The 27423-nt window shown below is 44.2% G+C and overlaps 1 protein-coding gene across 7 annotated transcripts in view; it reads left to right on the top strand.

The window, feature by feature from the left end:
- Positions 1–27423, top strand: part of TPK1 (thiamin pyrophosphokinase 1) — a 528320-nt gene that overhangs the window by 13531 nt on the left and 487366 nt on the right. The window contains exon 1 of one of the 7 annotated variants that reach the window (XM_056520552.1): positions 26599–26717. The exons of the other annotated variants lie outside the window; for them this stretch is intronic. The gene's annotated coding sequence lies outside the window, so the exon portion shown is untranslated. Of the gene's footprint in view, positions 1–26598; positions 26718–27423 lie in introns of those variants that run through there. 7 annotated transcript variants of the gene reach the window in all.

Below are 27423 nucleotides of genomic sequence, written 5' to 3'. Positions count from 1 at the left end.
AGAGACAATGGGATTTTGGAGAGTGAGTTTTTCTGAAATGGTTTTTGGGGGGCATGTCACATTTAGAAAGCCCCTAATGTGCCAGAACAGCAAAAATAATCCACATGGCATACTATTTTGGAAACTATACCCCTCAAGGAACGTAACAAGGGGTACAGTGATCCTTAACACCCCACAGGTGTTTGACGACTTTTTGTTGAAATTGGATGTGTAAATGATTTTTTTTTTCCCACTAAAATGCTGTTTTCCCCCAAATTAAAATTTTTTACAAGGGGTAATAGGAGAAAATTTCCCCTCCAAAATTTGTAACCCCATCTCTTCTGAGTATGGAAATACCCCATGTGTGGACGTCAAGTGCACTGCTAGCGCACTACAATGCTCAGAAGAAAAGGAGTCGCATTTGGCTTTTGGAAAGCAACTTTTGCTGAAATTTTTTTTGGGGGGCATGTCACATTTAGGAAGCCCCTATGGTGCCAGAACAGCAAAAATAAAACCACATGGCATAGTATTTAGGAAACTACACCCCTCAAGGAACGTAACAAGAGGTACAGTGAGCCTTAATACCCCACAGGTGTTTGAGAATTGTTCATTTAAATGGGATGTGAAAATGAAAAATTAGATTTTTTTCACAAGTGGTAATAGGAGAAAATGTCACCGTAAATTTGCAAATACATTTCTTTGGAGTAAGGACATACCTCATATTAGGACGTAAACTGCTCTGCGGATGCACTCCACGTCTCGGAAGAGCAGGAGTGCAGTCAGGGTCCTTGAGCATTTACATAACCTTTGGAGCCAGAACAGCGGGACCCCCCCCCCTCAAGGAGCGTTACATGGGGTACACTTAGTTACCAAAGCGGGGTACGGCGGGCCGTAAAATAATAGGCTATGTTCCTAGAATGATGATCCAGAGCATAGCCAAAACTAAAAAATATGCCCACCCCAAACCCTATGCTCTGAATCATCATTCTGGGAATGTGATGTGTGTGGCCGTCCCTAACCTGTTGCCTCAAATGCGCACACCGCTCTGGTGGAGAGTGAGCGCTGTGCATTTGAGGCAACATAAAAAAAAAGTCCCTGATGATAGTGGCTCATGACCCAGAGAAAAAAATACCCCCAGAGGTCTTATCAGTTTTTTTTTTGAATAAGAGTTTTTTGGGCAGTTTAGTGGTTTATGGGGTTAAAATTTGAATGTACTCTGGACTTGGTACATTGAGGTCAAATTATGGAAAATTTAAATGAAAGTGGAAAATTTAGTACTGCATGGAAGTGTGATACTCCCTGAAGCAGTTTTTAATGCAGAGGCCCGGATTATTGGGGCAAGTGTCACATTGAGTTGTGGTATCCTTCGTATCCCCCTCCTGTTACACACTCTGCATTTTTTCTGGGATTGTCCCTTTCCAGTGTCAGGGACTTCACCTGGAAAGTGTTGGCCTGCTACGATCCTGGCACCTATATTTCCAGTTCCTTAGGAACTCCGGCCTGCTCTTTCCCGGTCGCCAAAGATCAGGGCCTTTAGCACTTCTTCTTCAAACTGGAAGAATGTCCCTGTGTTGGCATTATACTGGGACAGTACAAAAGAGTTGTACATGGCAACCTGTACCAAGTGGACCGCAACTCTCTACCATACACATGTTTTCCGCATGGCCATGTATGGCTTGAGGACTTGATCAGAGAGGTCAACTCCCCCCATATACTGATTGTAGTCCAGAGTGCAATCAGGCTTGAGGACTGTTGTTGTGGTACCTCGCAGAGGGACAGGGGTGCTGCCGTTACCATGAAATGTGGTCAGCATAAGGACATCCCTCTTATCCTTATACTTGACCAGCAACAGGTTTTCATGGGTAAGGGCACGGGACTCACCCTTGTTCTCAAGTGTCTGAACAAAATTTAGAGGGAGGCCTCTCTGGTTCTTTTGCATGGTCCCACAAGCGGACGTGAATCTGGCGGCAAAGGATGTGAACAGAGGGATGCTGGTATAAAAGTTGCCCACGTACACGTGGTAACCCTTATCCAGCAATGAGTGCACAAGGTCCCAAACGAGTTTCCCGCTAACACCCAGATTGGGGGGACATTCTGGGAGTTCAGTATGGGAATCTCGTCCCTCATATACTCTAAACTTGTAAGTGTACCCGGGGGTATTCTCACAAAGTTTGTAGAATTTCACGCCATACTGCACCCGCTTCGAGGCAATATACTGGTGGAAGACGAGTCTCCACTTAAAACTGATAAGAGATTCATCTACAGAGAGCTCGGCATCCCAAAATTTGGCCCCAAAGTGATCTATGACCGGCCTCACTTTGTAAAGCTGGTCATAGGCAGGATCACCTCGGGGGGGGGGGGGGGGGGTACATGCCGCATTATCAGCATAATGCAGGCATTTCCTCGTGCCACGGCCATACCGTAAAGTGGGAAGTGTATAGTGTGTGTGATTGGTGTAACTTTTATATATAACAGTGTGGGATTATAAATCCCACACCGTTATAAAAAAATAAAAATAAACCTTGGCCAAATGCAGGGCCCAGGTTGCGCTGCAAATTGTGCGGCGGAACCTTGAGGACCTATTAGGGGGTTGGGTGGGGGGGAATTTTTTTTTTTTTAACCTCCCACCTGTCTCTTTACTATGAATCTCACCCTGCACTATACAGCAGCAGTTCACCCCTGAGGGGCACAGATATCGGCAGAGGTGGGGGGGGGGTCCCTGGCTCTTTCTTTCAGCTCTACCTGCTGACTGAATGCGGTAGGCAAGCAGAGCTGAGAGAAGGGGACATTAACCCCTCCTCTGCAGGCTGCTATTGGTCGGATGATCGTCCGACCAATAGCAGCGCTCCTGGGGAGGTGACAGGATCGCCACCTCCCCCTAGCTACAGGAGATTATCGGTGAATTGTACACTGCCGATCACCTTCTAATTCCGGGTCATCGGGTCACATATGACCTGTATGACCAGAATCGCTGCAGATCGCCGGTGTGAACCCCCCTGGGCATTGTCACAGGATGCCTGCTGAATGATTTCAGCAGGCATCCCGGTCCGGTCCCCGCCGGGCATGCGGCTGGCACCGAAAGGACACGGTGTACCTGTATGCCCTTGGGAATTAACTACCAGGATGTCAGGGCATACTCGTACGCCCTATGTCCTTAAGGTGTTAACTTATCTTCCACCACTTTCCCGATGCTGCTGAAATTGCTCTTATCCTACCTGGTCGTCTTCCAGCTTATAGTGCCCAACTTGTCACCCAGTGATAGGCTGAGCAGCAGTATTATGTAACTAGCCCGGCCTTCTCCCTGGGCCCATTACATGACAGTGCCACGTACCCTATCACTTTCTGAGGCAGGACATCACTGTGGCCGTCAATTAGCCGAGTGCAGTTTGATGTGTTAGGCACCAAAAGCCTAAAAAATACTGGAGCCTGGTGACGGGAGAGATATAAAAGCGGCAGAAGGTAAGTGTATTATTATAATGGCACCATCCTGGCCATTTTTTTATTTATTTTTTATGCGGCAGTTTTTTTCTTTTAGAGTGCGTTCCCAACTGGCGTATATGCGCAAAATTTACGGCTGCAGCGGGAAAAACGCTGAATATTCCTTGCTCACTATACACACAGGGCTTCACTTACTAAGTTCCTGCCTTTGTCTAGTATAATGACCACACTCTCCTGAAGAGATTTATTTTTTAATATTGAGTTTGCCTAAATGTTTAGCTAATTTGTAAGTTTGAGTAATCTTTTCGTTTTCTTGTTTATTAGCTACTTAACTACTTTAAAGTAGATTTAAAGGGGTACTCTGGGGGAATTAATTAATCAGACACTTATTACCTTCACACAGGATAAGGGATAAGTGTCTGATTGCGGTGGATCTCACCACTTTAGCCCATCATACTCACCTGTCCTCGGCATGCTCAGGCCCCTTCTTTCCTGTACATGGGCAAGTGACGGCCCACGCAGCCAATCACTGGCTGATGTGGAACATCGCTGCGGCCAGTGATTGTCTAAGTAGGCCGTCACTTGCCGACATCCAGGAATATGGAAAACGTAGCCCTCTAAGGATGGGTAAGTAAGAACGGACCTGTCCTGAAGATCCTGTGAATAGGGGATAAGTGTCTGAAAAGTTTAGTTCCCCAAAGTACCGGTTGAAACTGGGAATTGTAAGTGTATATCCATGTTTGCTTTGGTGGCAGCACTACTGAGTTTGGAAGAAGTAGGTGGTGTTTAAAGGAAATCTGTCATCAGTGTCACCTTCACTAACCTGTCAATACAGACTGGTAGTGCAGGTGACACTAATGACAACCATACTTGCCTGGTCCCCTACTGTGCTCTCGCAATCTTCCGCCGTATCTTCACTTCAATTCCCTCTTCAACCTTCACTTCAATTCCCTGGTTGGACTTGATGGACGTATGTCTTTTTTTCAACCATTCTAACTATGTAACTATCTTCCGTTCCTGGGCCAACTTGGAGCATTGGCGGAGCTTACTTAAGTTACCGCTGCTGCTTCTCTATCAGCAAACAGAAGTGATGATGCCACTAAGCTCCACCCATTCTCCAAGTCGGCCCAGGAACAGAAGATATGGCAGAAGATTGTGGGAGAACCAGAACTCTGAACGGGACCAGGTAAGTATGACACTGATGACAGATTTCCTTTAAGTGGGGCTTTTAATCTTTATTGTCTTTGTCAATATAAGTTCTTATAGCAGAAAATGTGTATTAGAGCAAAAGCCAAGACATGAGGTAGAGAGAGGTCACTGTAGAGCTCAGAGACAGGATTCTGTAGAGCAGGTGTCTCAAGCCCGCGGAACGAAATTTTGCGGCCTGCTGCACAGTGGTGTAGCAAGGGGGGGGCCCGTATTCTAGCATGCCGGAGCGGAAGCCGTAAGCTCCCGCTCCTCCGTTAACTAATGATATCCCCTAATCGTGTTGGCGCCTGGAGATCCCATTCCCGTGGCTCGCATACTGTAAGTAAAACGAGTATGCTCAGGGCCCAGGGGGCACTACATCGTACAGGAGGAGGAGGGGGGGGAGGGATTTAAAAACTTGGGGGGCAGAGAAAATGGAATATTTAATGTGAGGGGCAAAGCACAGGGGGCATTATATGTGAAGAGCACATGACAGTGGGGGGCCCCTGTGCTGTACTCCTCGCATAAAATGCCCCCTGAGGTGACAGGACAGGAGGCATTATATGTAAGGGGTGCATGATGGGGGCATTATATGTGAGGGGTGCATGGTGGGGGAATTATATGTGAGGGATGCATGATGAAGGCATTATATGTCAGGGATGCATGATGAGGGCATTATATATGAGGGGCGCATGATGGGGGCATAATATGTGAGGGGTGCATGTCTGGAGGAAACCAATCACTGCTTATCACCTCTAATACCATCCAGTGAAGAATGTTGGTGGCAGCTCATGCTGCGGGGGTATTTTTTAGAGACTAGGACTGGAAGAATAGTCAGGGTTAGAGAAAGTACATAGATATTCTTGATGAAAACCTGATCCAGGGTGGGCTTCAGAAGTTTCACCTTCCAACAAGACAATGGCACAGATGTATCAGTCCCTTTTGGAGGCTGATTTTTGTCTGACATCAACCAATCACAGCTCAGGTTTCAAATTGTTTTCATAAAATGAAACATGAGCTGTGATTGCTTGCTACATGTCTGAAAGAAAAATCTGACACATTTCTGCCTCAGACAGATTATTAGGGCTGGATCCGATTATAGGTCCAATTAATCAAACAAAAAAAGAAATAGGATTAGGGTACCAGGGAAGGGTTAACAGGAGGAAGTTGGGACTGCAATGTGAGGAGTTAACAGAGGGAAAAGAGTGGGGACAGCACTTGAAGGGGTAACAGCAAACAGCACATGGGGAGAAAAGAGAAGGGACAGCACCTGAAGGGTTAACCTATAAGCCTTGCTGAAGGCGCAGTTCACAGACCTTTGTAATGACCATCCTCCCTGCATCAGGAAGATCTGTCACCACACGAGGAGGGAGAAAGGAGCTACTGGCTGATAAGGGAGGCTTCTGTGATGTCACTCCAGGTTGCGGTCTGCACTAAAGGTTACGGTCTGTGTTGTAGGTAGGGGGCAGATGCTGCAGGCCAGCAGCATCTTTAGAAAGGCACCCACAGGCATCGGAGGGTAAGGGGAGACTGAGTGGGACGTTCACGGACAAACAGTAGTAAGTACACGGTTACTAGGCCACGCCCCATTCTGACCGAGGCCCCACACTTTAACAACCGATGAATCGATAATGGGAATTGTCAACGATTTCCATTGTCAATATTGAAATCAGATATGCACCACGTACATAAAGGTTAAAGGGGTTATCCATTAACCCGTACAGGACCTAGGGCGTATGCATACGCCTTCTGTACCTGGGTCTTAAGGACCCAGGGCGTACAGGTACGCCCGTGGGAATTCCGGTCCCTGCCGCGCGCCGGGCAGGGATCGGACTGGGGTGACAGTGCATATATCAATCAGCAGACACCCTGCGCAAATGCCGAGGGGGGTCATCAGACCACCCCATGTCGGCGATCGGCGCAAATCGCAAGTGAAATCGCACTTGCAATTTGCGCAATTCCGGGTCTTACGGGTCACGTGTGACCTGGAGATACAAGGTGATCGGGGGTGTAGAATACACCCCCTATCACCTACTGTATCTATGGGGAGGTGGCGATTTCGCCACCCCCTCAAGAGAGCTGCTATTGGCTGGACGATCGTCCAGCCAATAGCCGCCGGCAGGGGAGGGGTTAAACGGCATCCTCTGCAGCGCTGACCGTTAGCTGGGTTCAGTCAGCGGTCAGAGCTGCAAGAGGAGCCAGGGACCCCCCCCTCTGCCCCATCGGATTGCCTCAGGAGACCCGAAGATTCCCTAGATCATGGACAGAATCAGCAGAGGGAAAGGTAGGGAAATACATGTAAATAAAGTAAAAAAAAAAAAGTTAAAAAAAAGTTAAAAAAATAAACCCCCCCCCTGACCCCCTAATAGGGCTCAAAAGTACGCCTCATCTTTTTCTAGCGTGACCCGGGCCCTATTAGGGGTTCAGGGAGCTGCGATTTGCCCCCCCCCCCTTTTTTTGGGGCCGCAGCGTTTTTTTTTTTTTTTTTTTTGCTCACATAACGGTGTGTGATTACTAATCACACACCGTTATACATAGTTACACCAAGCACTCACTACACACTCTTCCCCCCCCCCCACACCCAAAAAATGTAAAATAATTTACACATCCACCTTTAACGAAAAGTCGTGAAACAGCTGTAGGGTGTTAAGGCTCACTGTACCCCTTGTTACGTTTCTTGAGGGGTGTAGTTTTCAAAATAGTATGCCATGTTGTTTTTGTTTTTTTTGCTGTCCTGGCACCATAGGGGCTTCCTAAATGGGACATGCCCCCCCAAAACCATTTCAGCAAAATTAGATTTGTAAAAGCCAAATAGGACTCCTTCTCTTCTGAGCATTGTAGTGCGCCAAGAGAGTGCTTGACAACCACATTTGTGGTGTTTCCATACTCAGAAGAGATGGGGTTACGAATTTTGGTGGGCATTTTCTCCTATTACCCCTTGTAAAAAATGTAAAATTTGGGGGGAAACTAGAATTTTAGTGGGAAAAAAAAAGAAAATCATTTACACATCCAACTTTAACGAAAAGTCGTGAAACCCCTGTGGGGTGTTAAGGCTCACTGGAGCCCTTGTTACGTGCCTTTAGGGGTGTAATTTCCAAAATAGTATGCCATGTGTTTTTTTTTTTTGCTGTCCTGACACCATAGGGGCTTCCTAAATGCAACATGCCCCCAAAAACCATTTCAGAAAAACTCACTCTCCAAAATCCCTCTGTCGCTCCTTCCCTTCTGAGCCCTCTAGTGCACCCGCCGAACACTTGACATACACACATGAGGTATTTCCTTACTCGAGAGAAATTGGGTTACACATTTTAGGAAGATTTCTCTCCTTTTACCACTTGTAAAAATTAAAAAAATGGGTCTACAAGAACATGCGAGTGTAAAAAATGAAGATTTTGAATTTTCTCCTTCAATTTGCTGCTATTCCTGTGAAACACCTAAAGGGTTAACAAACCTTTTGAATGTCATTTTGAATACTTTGAGGGGAGCAGTTTTTATAATGGGGTCATTTGTGGGGCATTTCGAATATAAAAGCCCTTCAAATCCACTTCAAATCAGAACTGGTCCCTGAAAAATTTCGATTTTGAAAATTTTGTGAAAAATTGGAAAATTGCTGCTATACTTTGAAGCCCTCTGGTGTCTTCCAAAAGTAAAAACATGTCAATTTTATGATGCAATCATAAAGTAGACATGTTGTATATGTGAATCAATATATAATTTATTTGGAATATTCATTTTTCTTATAAGCAGAGAGCTTCAAAGTAAAAAAAATGCAAAATTTTCATTTTTTTCATAAATTTTTTGAATTTTTCACCAAGAAACGATGCAAGTATCAACAAAATTTTACCACTAATATAGAGTAGAATATGTGACGAAAAAACAATCTCGGAATCAGAATGAAAGGTAAAAGCATCCCAGAGTTATTAATGCTTAAAGTGAAAGTGGTCAGATGTTCAAAAAATGGCTGGGTACTTAAGGGGTTAAAAAACTTTTTTTTTTTTTTTTTTTTTTTTTTTATTTATTTTTTTTATATATCAATATAGATCAACTTGCTCCAGAAAGTTAAACAGATTTGTATATTACTTCTATTAAAAAATCTTAATCCTTTCGGTACTTATGAGCTGCTGAAGTTGAATTGTTCTTTTCTGTCTAAGTCCTGTCTGATGACACATGTCTCGGGAACCGCACAGTTTAGAAGCAAATCCCCATAGCAAACCTCTTCTACTCTGTGCAGTTCCCGAGACAAGCAGAGATGTCAGCAGAGAGCACTGTTGCCAGACAGAAAAGAACAACTCAACTTCAAAAGCTAATAATTATTGAAAGGATTAAGATTTTTTTATAGAAGTAATTTACAAATCTGTTTAACTTTCTGGAGCCAGTTGAGATATATATATTTTATTTTTCCTGGAATATCCCTTTAACCCCTTCCCGCTATAGGTATGCATCCAGTCTAATCATCCGACACATTTGCTCAATTGGACGTATGCATACGCCCTAGCGATCTCCGGCATTGCCGTGGGCAGCGCAGGAGATCGGCGATGGGACTCGGCTGTCAATCACAGCCGGAGTCCCGCCGCAGCTGCCGGAGCCGCGATCGCGCCGGTCCCGGCAGCATTTAGCCCATAGATGCCGTGATCAATCCTGATCACGCCATCTATGGTGTTGACAGGGGGAGCGCTCTCCCCCTGTTCTCCAACGGCGGCGCCGTGATACAATCGTGGGTCGCTGTTGGTTGCTATGGCAGCAGAAGGTCAGATCATGACCTCCTGTATGCCTGCTACAGAAGCCTGTGAGATCCAGCCAGAGGCTGGATCGCACAGGCTGTAGTGTCTGCAGCTCATCAGGTTATACTGTGCTGCTGTACAAATGTATTGCAGCATAGTATAACCTTTAACCCCTTAAGGACTGAGCCCTTTTTCACCTTAAGGACTCGGACGTTTTTTGCAATTCTGACCACTGTCACTTTAAACATTAATAACTCTGGAATGCTTTTCATGACATATTCTACTTTAACATAGTGGTAACATTTTGTGGTAACTTGCATCCTTTCTTGGTGAAAAATCCCCAAATTTGATGAAAAATTTGAAAATGTGCATTTTTCTAACTTTGAAGCTCTCTGCTTGTAAGGAAAATGGATATTCCAAATATTTTTTTTTTATTCACATATACAATATGTCTACTTTATGTTTGCATCATAAAATTGACGTGTTTTTACTTTTGGAAGACACCAGAGGGCTTCAAAGTTCAGCAGCAATTTTCCAATTTTTCACAAAATTTCCAAACTCACTATTTTTCAGGGACCAGTTCAGGTTTGAAGTGGATTTGAAGGGTCTTCATCTTAGAAATACCCCACAAATGACCCCATTATAAAAACTGCACCCCCCAAAGTATTCAAAATGACATTCAGTCAGCGTTTTAACCCTTCAGGTGTTTCACAGGAATAGCAGCAAAGTGAAGGAGAAAATTCACAATCTTAATTTTTTACACTCGCATGTTCTTGTAGACCCAATTTTTGAATTTTTACAAGGGGTAAAAGGAGAAAATTTATACTTATATTTGTAGCCCAATTTCCCTCGAGTAAGCACATACCTCATATGTCTATGTAAAGTGTTCGGCGGGCGCAGTAGAGGACTCGGAAGCGAAGGAGCGACAAGGGGATTTTGGAGAGTACGTTTTTCTGAAATGGTTTTTGGGGGGCATGTTGCATTTAGGAAGCCCCTATGGTGCCAGAACAGCAAAAAAAAAAAAAAAACACATGGCATACCATTTTAGAAACTAGACCCCTTGAGGAATGTAACAAGGAATAAAGTGAGCCTTGATACCCCACAGGTGTTTCACGACTTTTGCATATGTAAAAAAATAAATAAATAAAAATTCACAAAAATGTGCTTCCCCCCCAAATATCACATTTTTGCAAGGGTTAATAGCAGAAAATACTCCCCAAAATTTGTAACCCCATCTCTTCTGAGTATGGAGGTACCCCATAAGTTGGCCTGAAGTGCACTACGGGCGAACTACAATGCTCAGAAGAGAAGGAGTCATATTTGGCTTTTTAAGATAAAATTTTGCTCTGGGGGCATGTCGCATTTAGGAAGCCCCTATGGTGCTAGGACCGCAAAAAAAAACACATGGCATACTATTTTGGAAACTAGACCCCTCGGTGAACGTAACAAGGGGTTAAGTGAACCTTTGTACCCCACAGGTGTTTCACGACTTTTGCATATGAAAAAATTTTTTTTTTAACCTAAAATGCTTGTTTTCCCAAAAATTTTACATTTTTAAAAAGGGTAAAAGCAGAAAATACCCCCAAAAATTTGTAACTTGATTTCTCCCGAATACAGCGATACCCCATATGTGACCCTAAACTGTTGCCTTGAAATACGACAGTGAGAGCGCCATGCCCATTTGAGGCCTAAATTAGGGATTGCATAGGGGTGGACATAGGGGTATTCTACGCCAGTGATTCCCAAACAGGGTGCCTCCAGCTGTTGTAAAACTCCCAGCATGCCTGGACAGTCAGTGGCTGTCTGGTAATACTGGGAGTAGTTGTTTTGCAACAGCTGGAGGCTCTGTTTTGGAAACAGTGGCGTACCAGACGTTTTTCATTTTTATTAGGGAGGGGAGGGGGGCTGTGTAGGGGTATGTGTTTATGTAATGTTTTTTACTTTTTATTTTATTTTGTGGTAGTGTAGTGTAGTGTTTTTAGGATACAGTCGCACGGGCGGGGGTTCACAATAGTTTCTCGCTGGCAGTTTGAGCTGCGGCAGAAAATTTGCCGCAGCTCAAACTTGCAGCCGGATACTTACTGTAAACCTCCGCCCATGTGAGTGTACCCTGTACATTCACAATGGGGGGGGGGGGGGGGAGACATCCAGCTGTTGCAAAACTACAACTCCCAGCATGCGCTGATAGACTGTACATGCTGAGAGTTTTAGTTTTGCAACAGCTGTAGGCACACTGGTTATGTATCACTGAGTTTGTGACCTTACTCAGTGTTTCACAACCAGTGTGCCTCCAACTGTTGCAAAACTACAACTCCTAGCATATACGGTGCATGCTGCGAGTTGTAGTTTGCAACAGCTGGAGGCACACCGGTCGTGAAACACTGAGTTAGGTAAAAAAAAACTCTTGAGTTTCACAACCAGTGTTTCACAACCAGCAGATGCACCACTACAACTCCCAGCATGCACTTTAGCTGTTTGTGCAAGCTGGGAGTTGTAGTTATACAATAGCTGAAGGTACACTTTTCCATAGAAAAAATGTGCCTCTAACTGTTGCAAAACTATAAGTCCCAGCATGCCCATAAGGGAATGCTGGGAGTTGTGGTGATCTGCCTCCTGCTGTTGCATAACTACAGCTTCCAGCATGCCCTTTTTGCATGCTGGGAGCTGTTGCTAAGCAACAGCAGGAGGCTGTCACTCACCTCCTGCTGCTGCTCCGGGCACAGGTCAGTCCCGCCGCCACTCCTGGAGCCCCGATCCCAACAGGGACGCCGGGGATCGGGGTCTCCAGCTGCTGGGGTCGTCTTCCCGCACCCGCTCACGACCTCCGGAAGAGGGGCGGAGCGGGTTGCGGGAGTGGCACCCGCAGCAGGCGCCCTGATTGGTTGGCCGGTAAACCGGCCGACGAATCAGGGCGATCGTGAGGTGGCACCAGTGCCACCTCACCCCTGCTGGCTATGGCCAGTAATACCGGGTCACTGGAGACCCGATTGACCCGGAATCGCCGCAGATCGCTGGACTGAATTGTCCAGCGATCTGCGACCATCGCCGACATGGGGGGGCATAATGACCCCCCTGGGCGATATGCCGGGATGCCTGCTGAATGATTTCAGCAGGCATCCGGCTCCGGTCCCCAACCGGCTAGCGGTGGGGACCGGAATTCCCACGGGCGTATGGATTCGCCCTGCGTCCTGAAGAGGTTAAAAAATAAAATTCTTCAATAAAGTTCTTCAATAAAAGTATGAAGTGTAAAAAAAAAAAACAATGCCCCTTTCCCAATAAAAGCCCTGTATTATCACCAAAAAAGATAAAAAACACAAATCCTATACATAATAGGCATTGCCACGTCCGTAATGACTTGTACTATAAAACTATAATGTAAATTATCCCGCACAGTGGACGCCATAAAAAAAAACCATTAACTCCTTAAGGACCCAGCCATTTTACACCTTAGGACCCGGCCATTTTTTGCACATCTGACCACTGTCACTTTAAACATTAATAACTCTGGAATGCTTTTTGTTATCATTCTGATTCTGAGATTTGTTTTTCGTGACATATTCTACTTTAACTTAGTGGTAAAAAATTTTTTGAACTTGCATCCTTTCTTGGTGAAAAATTCCAAAATTTGATGAAAAATTTGAAAATTTTGCATTTTTCTAACTTTGAAGCTCTCTGCTTGTAATGAAAATGGATATTCCAAATATTATTTTATTTTATTCACATATACAATATGTCTACTTTATATTTGCATCATAAAATTGACGAGTTTTTACTTTTGGAAGACACCAGAGGGCTTCAAAGTTGAGCAGCAATTTTCCAATTTTTCACAAAATTTCCAAAATCACAATTTTTACGGGACCAGTTCAGGTTTGAAGTGGATTTGAAGGGTCTTCATCTTAGAAATACCCCACAAATGACCCCATTATAAAAACTGCACCCCCCAAAGTATTCAAAATTACATTCAATCAGCATTTTAACCCTTTAGGTGTTTCACAGGAATAGCAGCAAAGTGAAGGAGAAAATTCACAATCTTCATTTTTTACACTCGCATGTTCTTGTAGACCCAATTTTTTAATTTTTACGAGGGGTAAAAGGAGAAAATGTATACTTATATTTGTAGCCCAATTTCTCTCGAGTAAGGACATACCTCATATGTCTATGTAAAGTGTTCGGCGGGCGCAGTAGAGGGCTCAGAAGGGAAGGAGCAACAAGGGGATTTTGGAGCGTACGTTTTTCTGAAATGGTTTTTGGGGGGCATGTTGCATTTAGGAAGCCCCTATGGTGCCAGAACAGGAAAAAAAAACACATGGCATACCATTTTGGAAACTATACCCCTTGAGGAACGTAACAAGGAATAAAGTGTGCCTTAATACCCCACAGGTGTTTCACGACTTTTGCATATGTAAACATTTTTTTAAAAAGTTTCAATAAAATGTGTGTTTCCCCCCAAATTTCACATTTTTGCAAGGGTTAATAGCAGAAAATACCCCCCAAAATTTGTAACCCCATCTCTTCTGAGTATGGAGGTACCCCATAAGTTGACCTGAAGCGCACTATGGGCACTTCAGGTCAACAATGCGCACTACAATGCTCAGAAGAGAAGGCGTCATATTTGGCTTTTTGAGAGCAAATTTTGCTCGGGGGCATGTCACATTTAGGAAGCCCCTATGGTGCCAGGACAGCAAAAAATACCCACATGCCATACCATTTTGGAAACTAGACCCCTTGAGGAACGTAACAACGAATAAAGTGAGCCTTAATACCCCACAGGGGTTTCACGACTTTTGCATACGTAAAAAAAATTATAATAATTTTTCACTAAAATGTGTGTTCCCCCCCCCCCCCCCCCAAATTTCACATTTTTGCAAGGGTTAATAGCAGAAAATACCCACCAAAATTTGTAACCCCCATCTCTTCTGAGTATGGAGGTACCCCATAAGTTGACCTGAAGCGCACTATGGGCGAACTACAATGCTCAGAAGAGAAGGAGTCATATTTGGCTTTTTGAGAGCAAATTTTGCTCGGGGGGCATGTCGCATTTAGGAAGCCCCAATGGTGCCAGAACAGCAAAATAACCCCCACATGGCGTACCATTTTGGAAACTAGACCCCTTGAGGAACGTAACAAGGGGTACAGTGAGCATTTACCCCCCACTGGTGTCTGTCAGATCTTTGGAACAGTGGGCTGTACAACATTTTTAATTTGCGCAGCCCACTGTTCCAAAGATCTGTCAGACACCAGTGGGGTGTAAATTCTCACTGCACCCCTCATTACATTCCGTGAGGGGTGTAGTTTCCAAAATGGGGTCACATGTGTTTTTTTTTTTTGCGTTTGTCTAAACCGCTGTAACAATCAGCCACCCCTGTGCATATCACCTCAAATGTACATGGTGCACTCTCCCTTCTGGGCCTTGTTGTGCGCCCCCAGAGCAATTTGCGCCCACATATGGGGTATCTCCGTAGTCGGGAGAAATTGCATTACAAATTTTGGGGGGCTTTTTTTCCCTTTTACCTCTTGTCAAAATGAAAAGTATAGGGCGACACCAGCATGTTAGTGTAAAAAAATTATTTTTTTACACTAACATGCTGGTGTAGACCCCAACTTCACCTTTTCATAAGGGGTGAAAGGAGAAAAAGCCCCCCAAAATTTGTAAGGCAATTTCTCCCAAGTACGGCGATGCCCCATATGTGACCCTAAACGGTTGCCTTGAAATACGACAGGGCTCCGAAGTGAGAGCGCCATGCGCATTTGAGGCCTGAATTAGGGATTTGCATAGGGGTGGACATAGGGGTATTCTACGCCAGTGATTCCCAAACAGGGTGCCTCCAGCTGTTGCAAAACTCCCAGCATGCTTGGACAGTCGACAGCTGTCCGGCAATACTGGGAGTTGTTGTTTTGCAACAGCTGGAGGCTCCATTTTGAAAACAGTGGCGTACCAGACGTTTTTCATTTTTATTGGGGATGGGGGCTGTGTAGGGGTATGTGTATATGTAGTGTTTTTTACTTTTTATTTTATTTTGTGTTAGTGTAGTGTAGTTTAGTGTTTTTAGGGTACAGTCACATGGGCAGGGGGGGTTACAGCGATTTTCCCGCTGCGAGTTTGAGCTGCCGCGCAAAATTTGCTGCATCGCAAACTTGCAGCTTGATACTCACTGTAAGCCCCTGCCCATGTGAGTGTACCCTGTACATTCACAAGGGGGGGGACCTCCAGCTGTTGCAAAACTGCAACTCCCAGCATGCACAGTCTATCAGTGCATGCTGGTAGTTATAGTTTTGCAACAGCTGGAGGCTCACGGGTTGGGAAACACTGAGTTAGGAAACAGACAATGTTTCCCAACCAGTGTGCCTCCTGTTGTTGCAAAACCACAACTCCCAAACATTCTCAGGCATGCTGGGAGTAGTAGTTCGGCAACATCTTTAGAGCCAGATGTTGCCGAACTACAACTCCCAGCATGCTTGGAGTTGTAGTTTGCAACATCTGGAGGACTACAGTTTGCAGACCACTAATACAGTGGTTCCCAATCTGTGCCCTTCCAGATGTTGCAAAACTACAACTCCCAGTATGCCAAAACTGTCCAGGCATGCTGGGAGTTGTAGTTCTGCAACATCTGAAGGGCCATATGTTACAGAACTACAACTCCCAGCATGCCTGGACAGTAAGGGCATGCTGAGAATGTGTAGTTTTGCAACATCTGGAAGGGCACAGTGGTCCCAAAACTGTGGACCTCCAGATATTGCAAAACTGCAACTCCCAGCATGCCCAGATGCCAAGAGCTGTCTGGGCATACTGGGAGTTGTAGTTTACAGGGTCCCATTACAGCAATGCATGTCGCTTTACGGCGACGTGCATTGCTGTAAAGAGCCCGACCGCGGCTGAAGATCTACTCCCCTGTCGCCGCCGCCGCCATCTTCCTCGCCGGGATCCGGGTCTTCAGGGACGAGGTAAGTACCGGGTCCGGGCCCCAGCACTCCCCCGTCCCCCGCAGCGTCCTCCGGTCTTCCTCCCGTCCTCTCCGGACTTCCAGGGGCCGGGCAGGGTGGGAGGAAGTAACCGCCCCCCCCCTGCGATTGGTCGGTTAACTAACCGAAGAATCGCAGGGGATTGGAGGAGGTGGCAGGCTTGCCACCTCGCTCCTATGCTTTAGCATGGTCCTGGCTGGCTGTGACAGCCGGGATCATGCAAAATTACCGGGCGGTCGGGTCCCAGAGACCCGATCAGCCCGGTATCGCCGCAGATCACAAGGGCGATTTCCCTACATGGCCCCCCTCGGCGTTTGGCCTGGATCCCTGCTGAAGGATTTCAGCAGGGATCCGCTTCCGATCTCCGCCGGGTGAGCGGCGGAGACCAGGAAAAGACATGACGTATGCATACGTCATGGGTCCTTAAGACCCAGTGTGTGATGACGTATGCATACGTCATGGGTCCTTAAGAGGTTAAAAAAAAAGCTCAAAATTCGCCAATTTGGTACAAATAGCAGAATAAAAAAGATAAAAAGGTAGCACGTAGCACAAAAATGATACCAATAAAAAGTACAGCTCATCCCGCAAAAAATAAGCCCTTACTCAATGGTGTTGGACGAAAAATAAACAGTTACGGCTGTTGGAAAATAATTTTGCTCAGAAAAGGAAAAAGAACATAGAAAGCTATATAAAATGGGTATCGCCATAATCGTACTGAACCACAGAATAAATATAACATCACTTTTACCGCACAGTGTACACCATAGAAAAATAATTTAAAAAAGCCAGAAATTTTCCAGTTTTTCACAAAAAATGCTTCATGTGTCAACAAAAAAGCACCAGTTATATAAAGTACAAAATGTCACGAAAAAACAATCTCAGAATCGCTGTGCTCAGAAAAAGCATTCTAAAGTTATTAGCATTTAAAGAGATACATGTCAAATAAAAAAAAAAAGCCTGGTCATAGAGGTAAAAAATGGGTCGGTCCTTAAGGGGTTAAGGAGTACAAATTGTAAAATGACATCACCTGTGGCAGTGTGGTACTTGTAATGGATGATCGGATCGCCCGCAGCGCTGCCGCGAGACCCGTTCACACTGCGGAATTTCAACGGCGGACAATTCCGTTGCTGAAATTGTTCAGCGCAAAGAAAGAACATGTTCATTCTTTGCGCGGAAGTCTGCGAGTTCTGCATAGCTGTCAATGGTGACGGCGCAGTGCTGCACGGTCCTTCCGCCGCCGATGGCTGCCAGTCTGAATCTCTGTAGTGTGAACATACCCTTATATTGGAGCAAATCTGTACAGCAGCCATCTATTTTTTGGCCTTATCACTGGTGATACTTGGTGACTAGCCGAAAGTAAGAACAAACCAAGGCTATATACAGGATACAGTGACAAACCTTGTCTGGTCTAAAGTCAGGTATTAGCCCTTAGTACGGTATTTCTCACCATCTTGTCTACATCAGTTGTACATTTTATGAAACTGATGGACTTATAACACAGTTGGACATTCTTTGCAAAATAGTAATTGAAATGCCAGTCAGCTTGGCATTGTTGAATAAGGCAGAACAATATTCAGACAGGATGGTCGAGATCAATGATTTCCCCTGGTGTCCAAAAAGATAATAACGGAGCAAAGTTTTGCTCCCCAAAGATTTGCAGTACTGTAGTTGGGCATCCAGCAGTAAAGTAGATGACAACTCCAATGAATTTAAGACCAAACTGTATGCCATACTTTAGTCTTGTATCACATCTTTTGTACCCTTATGTAAAAAAAAAAAAAAAAAAAAGCTAAACAACAAAAATATTCACTCACAGGTTTTTTTTTAATTATTATTTTTTTTTACTTTTTTGAGACAAAGTCAGAAGTTGATGCAAAATAAATGGATAATATGAAGGAAGCACTTATAGGGGTATTCCAGGAAAAAACTTTTTTTTTATATATCAACTGGCTCCAGAAAGTTAAGCAGATTTGTAAATTACTTCTATTAAAAAATCTTAATCCTTTCAATAATTATCAGCTGCTAAAGTTGAGTTGTTGTTTTCTGTCTGGCAACAGTGCTCTCTGCTGACATCTGCTTGTCTCGGGAACTGCACAGAGTAGAAGAGGTTTGCTATGGGGATTTGCTTCTAAACTGTGCGGTTCCCGAGACACGTGTCATCAGAGAGCACTTAGAAAAGAGCAACTCAACTTCAGCAGCTCAGAAGTACTGAAAGGATTAAGATTTTTTAATAGAAGTCATTTACAAATCTAGTAAATAAAGAAAAAAGGTGTCCTGCACTCACCGCTTCTATCCAGGTACTCCTGCTCCCATCTCGGGTCACGACTCGAACACGGAAGACATGGGTTGTGGAGCGCTCAGAGGCGACTGCCGGCGGTTTCACGCATAGGAATGCGCTTCATTCGGCCTCGTTAACGTCATCGCGCTGTGCGAATTATAAAGGTGCAGCTGGTGAGTCACATGATTCCAGGTGAACTCTCACCCCGTGTTACATTCAAAAGTGAACGGACCAAAACGCCACATAAGGAAGCAAAAAGCAAGTTAGGTAAGTACATCAATACTAATAGACCTAAATCTGCCCTGAGCAAACAAAAATTTATAAAAAAGGGGAAAAATCTAATTTATCATTTAACCCTAACGGTCCCTGTGCGTCAAGGCGCAGTATCCACCGCGCCTCGGCACGCAGGAGCAGACGACGTCTATCTCCTCCAGAAGGGTGACAAGGGATTGTTTCAAGACCTCCAAATTTTAACGTGGTGCAATTTCCACCATGTATGGATTGCATATGCTGAACAAATCTTGGGGATCCACCTCCTTTTCGAACCGAGTACATATGCTCACGCACTCGGGCCCGGAGTTGTCTCTCGGTTTTTCCAATATAAAAAAATTGGCAACTACAACATAAAAAATATACAACGAAGGTGCTCCGGCAGGTGATGAGGTGTTTTATTTCAAAAACATAACTCCCTAATTTAATAGAAATCGCATTAATGTTGTGAGGGCATTGAGGACAGAAACCGCACTTCTTATTCCCTTTCGGGGCTATACCAGACAACCAAGTCTCCTTGGGATGTGCTTCTCTATTCAACTTCTGACCCTTCAGTAGATCAGCGATAGTCTTGTTTTTTCTGAAGGTAACTATGGGTCTATTTTGTGCTGTATTCACAATGTCTGGATCTGCCATTAGTAGATACCAGTTCTTAGTGACGGCAGATTTGATAACGTGATTCAGAGGGCTGTTTTTAAACGCAAACGTGAATTTTGAATTTTCTTCAGTGGTGGACGGAAAATCTTTTTTCTTATTTTTTGAATCAATAAGTAAATCTTCTCTGTTTTTAATTGCAGCTCTCCTGTAAGCTCGTGCTAATATTTCCTCAGGATACTGACGCTGTCTAAAGCGTGTAAGTAAGTGTCCTGCTTGTTCCTCATAATCAGACTGCTTGCTATTATTTCTTTTTAAACGTAAAAGCTGGCTATACGGAATAGAATTTTTGGTTTCGATAGGGTGGGAGCTCTTATAGTGTAAAAGAGCATTTTTTGCCACTTCTTTCCTATAGCCTTGTGCCAGAAGCTGGTTATTCTCCACATAGAGTTTAAGATCTAAAAATTCGAGACTATCTCCCCCAAACACACTCGTAAATACCATGTTCATAGCATTGACATTTAGATAGGCTACAAAATCCTCAAACACACTTGGAGGCCCATCCCACACCACCAGGATATCATCCATATACCTCCAAAAAGCCCGAATATGCCTTGAAAAAAGATTGGAGGTACTGAAAACATACTCCTGTTCAAACGCGGCTAAAAACAAATTCGCGTATGAACAGGAGGTGGGACTCCCCATTGCGGTTCCGACTTTCTGTCGGAACCATTGATTGTCGAATTGAAAAGTATTATTGTTAAGAATAAACATGAGGGCATCGCAGATAAATTGTACAAAACCGTGTGACTTGTCGGTCCTATTCAGAATGTTTTGAATGGCTTGCACACCCGTAATATGGGGAATACGGGTGTACAACGCCTCTACATCTATAGATGCCAATGAGAAAGAGGGTTCCCAATTAAATTCGTGAATAAACCTTAATACGTCTCCTGTATCTTTAAGATATGTTGGAATGGAGGTAAGGAGGGGTCTAAGGGACCAATCTACATATTTAGATAAGTACTCAGTCACCGAACCCACCCCCGCAACTATAGGTCGTCCAGGGGGGTGGGTGCGGGACTTATGTACCTTAGGTAACAAATACCAATTGGGGTCACTGGGGGTCACAGGTATAAGACGTTCCGCTAATTTCAGATCCAACACTCCAACCTCTACATAGTGGCGAAGGAACGATCTCAACTTCTCTTTAATACGGCTCGTAGGATTCTCCGACAACTTTTCATAGGTATCTATCGCAGACAATTGACGCTGAGCCTCTTGGTTATAATCAACTTTAGACCAAACAACAATACTGCCTCCCTTATCTGCTCTTGAGGTGACAAGATCCTCTCTCTTAACTAACCAATTCAGACCTTCAAATTCATCATTAGATAAGTTACTCAGTGGATGGGGGTAAATGAGTGCCTTCATGTCATTTTTTACTGCCTTCATGAACAAATCAATAGGGCCACCCGGTGCTAAGGGAGGGTTGAATGTGGAGGGGACCCCCCCCAGAAAAGGGGGGGAGTCCCCTCCACATCGAACCTGTGTGGCATCATCTGATGCCAAGTCAACTAACATATTCGTAAACTCCATGTCATTAGCATCAAAACCCTTAACAGGGATAAAGCCCAAAGGGCCTATATGGCAAGGTGTATTACAATCAATTAATGCAGGAGGTTTTTTTATGGAGCTGGAAAAAAACTTATTGAGGTTAATTTTACGAACAGCCCTAAATAGATCGACTTCAAAGGAGACAAAATCAAAACCTTCAACTAATCCAAAATTCAGACCTTTAGATAAAGCAGTCAGAGTATTCCGGGGGAGGACAACATCTGTCAGGTTCTCCACCAGAGTCTCCCCTGCTAATCCCTCCAAGTGACCTCCTTGCGTTTCTGTGCCCACTTTCCTCTGAGCGTGCCTCTTTCTGCCCCCCCTTCTGGTCTTCTTTCTAAAGGGGGTTGCTGCGTATAGGAGTTTCCCTGGCTAGAATCTCTATTGCCCTCATCTGAAGCGCTCGTGTCTGATTCAGTGGTCCAGAAGTCTTGGCTTCTGCGACCCTTGAAATCTTAAACTCTATGTGGAGAATAACCAGCTTCTGGCACAAGGCTATAGGAAAGAAGTGGCAAAAAATGCTCTTTTACACTATAAGAGCTCCCACCCTATCGAAACCAAAAATTCTATTCCGTATAGCCAGCTTTTACGTTTAATAAGAAATAATAGCAAGCAGTCTGATTATGAGGAACAAGCAGGACACTTACTTACACGCTTTAGACAGCGTCAGTATCCTGAGGAAATATTAGCACGAGCTTACAGGAGAGCTGCAATTAAAAACAGAGAAGATTTACTTATTGATTCAAAAAATAAGAAAAAAGATTTTCCGTCCACCACTGAAGAAAATTCAAAATTCACGTTTGCGTTTAAAAACAGCCCTCTGAATCACGTTATCAAATCTGCCATCACTAAGAACTGGTATCTACTAATGGCAGATCCAGACATTGTGAATACAGCACAAAATAGACCCATAGTTACCTTCAGAAAAAACAAGACTATCGCTGATCTACTGAAGGGTCAGAAGTTGAATAGAGAAGCACATCCCAAGGAGACTTGGTTGTCTGGTATAGCCCCGAAAGGGAATAAGAAGTGCGGTTTCTGTCCTCAATGCCCTCACAACATTAATGCGATTTCTATTAAATTAGGGAGTTATGTTTTTGAAATAAAACACCTCATCACCTGCCGGAGCACCTTCGTTGTATATTTTTTATGTTGTAGTTGCCAATTTTTTTATATTGGAAAAACCGAGAGACAACTCCGGGCCCGAGTGCGTGAGCATATGTACTCGGTTCGAAAAGGAGGTGGATCCCCAAGATTTGTTCAGCATATGCAATCCATACATGGTGGAAATTGCACCACGTTAAAATTTGGAGGTCTTGAAACAATCCCTTGTCACCCTTCTGGAGGAGATAGACGTCGTCTGCTCCTGCGTGCCGAGGCGCGGTGGATACTGCGCCTTGACGCACAGGGACCGTTAGGGTTAAATGATAAATTAGATTTTTCCCCTTTTTTATAAATTTTTGTTTGCTCAGGGCAGATTTAGGTCTATTAGTATTGATGTACTTACCTAACTTGCTTTTTGCTTCCTTATGTGGCGTTTTGGTCCGTTCACTTTTGAATGTAACACGGGGTGAGAGTTCACCTGGAATCATGTGACTCACCAGCTGCACCTTTATAATTCGCACAGCGCGATGACGTTAACGAGGCCGGATGAAGCGCATTCCTATGCGTGAAACCGCCGGCAGTCGCCTCTGAGCGCTCCACAACCCATGTCTTCCGTGTTCGAGTCGTGACCCGAGATGGGAGCAGGAGTACCTGGATAGAAGCGGTGAGTGCAGGACACCTTTTTTCTTTATTTACTACATTTTAGTGACTACGGTCTTTATTGTCCTAGCACCTCCGTTGCCAGGGTGGATTTCCAGTCTAGCGGGACGCCGTCTCCATCTCGTGGTCTTAGGAGGCCAAAGGTATCGGTGCCACTGTTGTTTCTTGTTTACTTCTAGTATTTTTTCTGCACATGTTCTTAAGTTGAGCACGCTACCTAGCCTTGTACCAGCTATGGAGACAGATAATAGTTCCACAGATGGTAATCCAATGCCGGACACAGGAAGACAGGACGCTGGAGCGTTTTTTTCATCCTGCAATTTGCAGGATGAATTGCAGCTAATTAGCACACGAGCACTTGAGCACAGAATTGTTTCACTCACTGAAAAGGAAGCAAGATCTTTTTGGTCTATTAATTCGTTGCAGGCTTATGTGGACTCAGGCAGAGCTCCTAGGGGTTTAAGGAATTATAAATTTCCGTCCCAATTTTTGGAAAGTAATGAGTTCATGCATGCTTGGAAATCTGCACATATGCAACATGCTTTGAAATTGGTAGAAATAGTCCTGGAACAACATCAGAGAGACTATGTTAAAATTACTGAAGATTTGGAAAGGTCTAAAAGTGAATTTCGTAAACGAGTATCTGAAATCCAAGCAACCACTTTTTTAAAAAATCTTGAGAAGAAGATGGCCCTCCTCCAGATTGAGATAAAAGAAGTAAAACGTGACAAATTTGTGCGCGATAAGCGCGATTATGACAACGATAATGTTTTCTCTTGGAGTACCAATAATAACAAAAATGGTAGAAGAAATGCAGGTAGAAGATTTAGAAGAAGAAATTTCAAGGGTCGCAGAAGCCAAGACTTCTGGACCACTGAATCAGACACGAGCGCTTCAGATGAGGGCAATAGAGATTCTAGCCAGGGAAACTCCTATACGCAGCAACCCCCTTTAGAAAGAAGACCAGAAGGGGGGGCAGAAAGAGGCACGCTCAGAGGAAAGTGGGCACAGAAACGCAAGGAGGTCACTTGGAGGGATTAGCAGGGGAGACTCTGGTGGAGAACCTGACAGATGTTGTCCTCCCCCGGAATACTCTGACTGCTTTATCTAAAGGTCTGAATTTTGGATTAGTTGAAGGTTTTGATTTTGTCTCCTTTGAAGTCGATCTATTTAGGGCTGTTCGTAAAATTAACCTCAATAAGTTTTTTTCCAGCTCCATAAAAAAACCTCCTGCATTAATTGATTGTAATACACCTTGCCATATAGGCCCTTTGGGCTTTATCCCTGTTAAGGGTTTTGATGCTAATGACATGGAGTTTACGAATATGTTAGTTGACTTGGCATCAGATGATGCCACACAGGTTCGATGTGGAGGGGACTCCCCCCCCCTTTTCTGGGGGGGGTCCCCTCCACATTCAACCCTCCCTTAGCACCGGGTGGCCCTATTGATTTGTTCATGAAGGCAGTAAAAAATGACATGAAGGCACTCATTTACCCCCATCCACTGAGTAACTTATCTAATGATGAATTTGAAGGTCTGAATTGGTTAGTTAAGAGAGAGGATCTTGTCACCTCAAGAGCAGATAAGGGAGGCAGTATTGTTGTTTGGTCTAAAGTTGATTATAACCAAGAGGCTCAGCGTCAATTGTCTGCGATAGATACCTATGAAAAGTTGTCGGAGAATCCTACGAGCCGTATTAAAGAGAAGTTGAGATCGTTCCTTCGCCACTATGTAGAGGTTGGAGTGTTGGATCTGAAATTAGCGGAACGTCTTATACCTGTGACCCCCAGTGACCCCAATTGGTATTTGTTACCTAAGGTACATAAGTCCCGCACCCACCCCCCTGGACGACCTATAGTTGCGGGGGTGGGTTCGGTGACTGAGTACTTATCTAAATATGTAGATTGGTCCCTTAGACCCCTCCTTACCTCCATTCCAACATATCTTAAAGATACAGGAGACGTATTAAGGTTTATTCACGAATTTAATTGGGAACCCTCTTTCTCGTTGGCATCTATAGATGTAGAGGCGTTGTACACCCGTATTCCCCATATTACGGGTGTGCAAGCCATTCAAAACATTCTGAATAGGACCGACAAGTCACACGGTTTTGTACAATTTATCTGCGATGCCCTCATGTTTATTCTTAACAATAATACTTTTCAATTCGACAATCAATGGTTCCGACAGAAAGTCGGAACCGCAATGGGGAGTCCCACCTCCTGTTCATACGCGAATTTGTTTTTAGCCGCGTTTGAACAGGAGTATGTTTTCAGTACCTCCAATCTTTTTTCAAGGCATATTCGGGCTTTTTGGAGGTATATGGATGATATCCTGGTGGTGTGGGATGGGCCTCCAAGTGTGTTTGAGGATTTTGTAGCCTATCTAAATGTCAATGCTATGAACATGGTATTTACGAGTGTGTTTGGGGGAGATAGTCTCGAATTTTTAGATCTTAAACTCTATGTGGAGAATAACCAGCTTCTGGCACAAGGCTATAGGAAAGAAGTGGCAAAAAATGCTCTTTTACACTATAAGAGCTCCCACCCTATCGAAACCAAAAATTCTATTCCGTATAGCCAGCTTTTACGTTTAAAAAGAAATAATAGCAAGCAGTCTGATTATGAGGAACAAGCAGGACACTTACTTACACGCTTTAGACAGCGTCAGTATCCTGAGGAAATATTAGCACGAGCTTACAGGAGAGCTGCAATTAAAAACAGAGAAGATTTACTTATTGATTCAAAAAATAAGAAAAAAGATTTTCCGTCCACCACTGAAGAAAATTCAAAATTCACGTTTGCGTTTAAAAACAGCCCTCTGAATCACGTTATCAAATCTGCCATCACTAAGAACTGGTATCTACTAATGGCAGATCCAGACATTGTGAATACAGCACAAAATAGACCCATAGTTACCTTCAGAAAAAACAAGACTATCGCTGATCTACTGAAGGGTCAGAAGTTGAATAGAGAAGCACATCCCAAGGAGACTTGGTTGTCTGGTATAGCCCCGAAAGGGAATAAGAAGTGCGGTTTCTGTCCTCAATGCCCTCACAACATTAATGCGATTTCTATTAAATTAGGGAGTTATGTTTTTGAAATAAAACACCTCATCACCTGCCGGAGCACCTTCGTTGTATATTTTTTATGTTGTAGTTGCCAATTTTTTTATATTGGAAAAACCGAGAGACAACTCCGGGCCCGAGTGCGTGAGCATATGTACTCGGTTCGAAAAGGAGGTGGATCCCCAAGATTTGTTCAGCATATGCAATCCATACATGGTGGAAATTGCACCACGTTAAAATTTGGAGGTCTTGAAACAATCCCTTGTCACCCTTCTGGAGGAGATAGACGTCGTCTGCTCCTGCGTGCCGAGGCGCGGTGGATACTGCGCCTTGACGCACAGGGACCGTTAGGGTTAAATGATAAATTAGATTTTTCCCCTTTTTTATAAATTTTTGTTTGCTCAGGGCAGATTTAGGTCTATTAGTATTGATGTACTTACCTAACTTGCTTTTTGCTTCCTTATGTGGCGTTTTGGTCCGTTCACTTTTGAATGTAACACGGGGTGAGAGTTCACCTGGAATCATGTGACTCACCAGCTGCACCTTTATAATTCGCACAGCGCGATGACGTTAACGAGGCCGGATGAAGCGCATTCCTATGCGTGAAACCGCCGGCAGTCGCCTCTGAGCGCTCCACAACCCATGTCTTCCGTGTTCGAGTCGTGACCCGAGATGGGAGCAGGAGTACCTGGATAGAAGCGGTGAGTGCAGGACACCTTTTTTCTTTATTTACTACATTTTAGTGACTACGGTCTTTATTGTCCTAGCACCTCCGTTGCCAGGGTGGATTTCCAGTCTAGCGGGACGCCGTCTCCATCTCGTGGTCTTAGGAGGCCAAAGGTATCGGTGCCACTGTTGTTTCTTGTTTACTTCTAGTATCATTTACAAATCTGTTTAACTGTTAAAATTTTTATATAATATATATATATATATATATATATATATATATAATATATATAAAAAAAAATCCTGGATAACCCCTTTAAACACATGTAGCCTCTATGAGTGGCCTCTGCCAAATGTATTACTACATCTATTGCAAGTGCACTATGCTACCTACCAGCATGCATTCAAAGGAGTTGGTACCCCTGGTATTGACTGAGGTTCATACTCCTGTGAGTACTTTCCACGGTGCCATACACTATTAGCATAGGTTGCCATGGAAACAGCAGAAGAGACATGGGCCATGCATTTTTGGGGTACCTGCTGGCCTAGGGCTTACTTCTGAGAGGCCGGATAGACTGCCCAGAGCACCTTGCCGAGTGAATGTTACTTTACAGTAAGCTGACAATGCTGAAAATTTTGCTGGTTTACTGTACAGGGCTACAATTAACAGGGACTTTTATTGGATTTGATGCGAGTTGCTGCTCCTCTTACAAAGTGCCTATGGTATTATCTGCTATTTACACAGGGTGCCACAGAAATTACTGTGTAAGTGACTGGCGATGTGTATTAATTGCTGGTCATTTACACAGCTCTACAAAAAGTTTATTAGTTGCTGGAGCAAAAAGATCTAAGTGGAAGAGAATTGTGGAGTAGTTAATCG

The sequence above is a fragment of the Hyla sarda genome, chromosome 5, assembly GCF_029499605.1.
Source record: "Hyla sarda isolate aHylSar1 chromosome 5, aHylSar1.hap1, whole genome shotgun sequence".
In the NCBI taxonomy this organism is placed as follows: domain Eukaryota; kingdom Metazoa; phylum Chordata; class Amphibia; order Anura; family Hylidae; genus Hyla; species Hyla sarda.
This window is presented reverse-complemented; position numbering and strand designations above follow the sequence as displayed.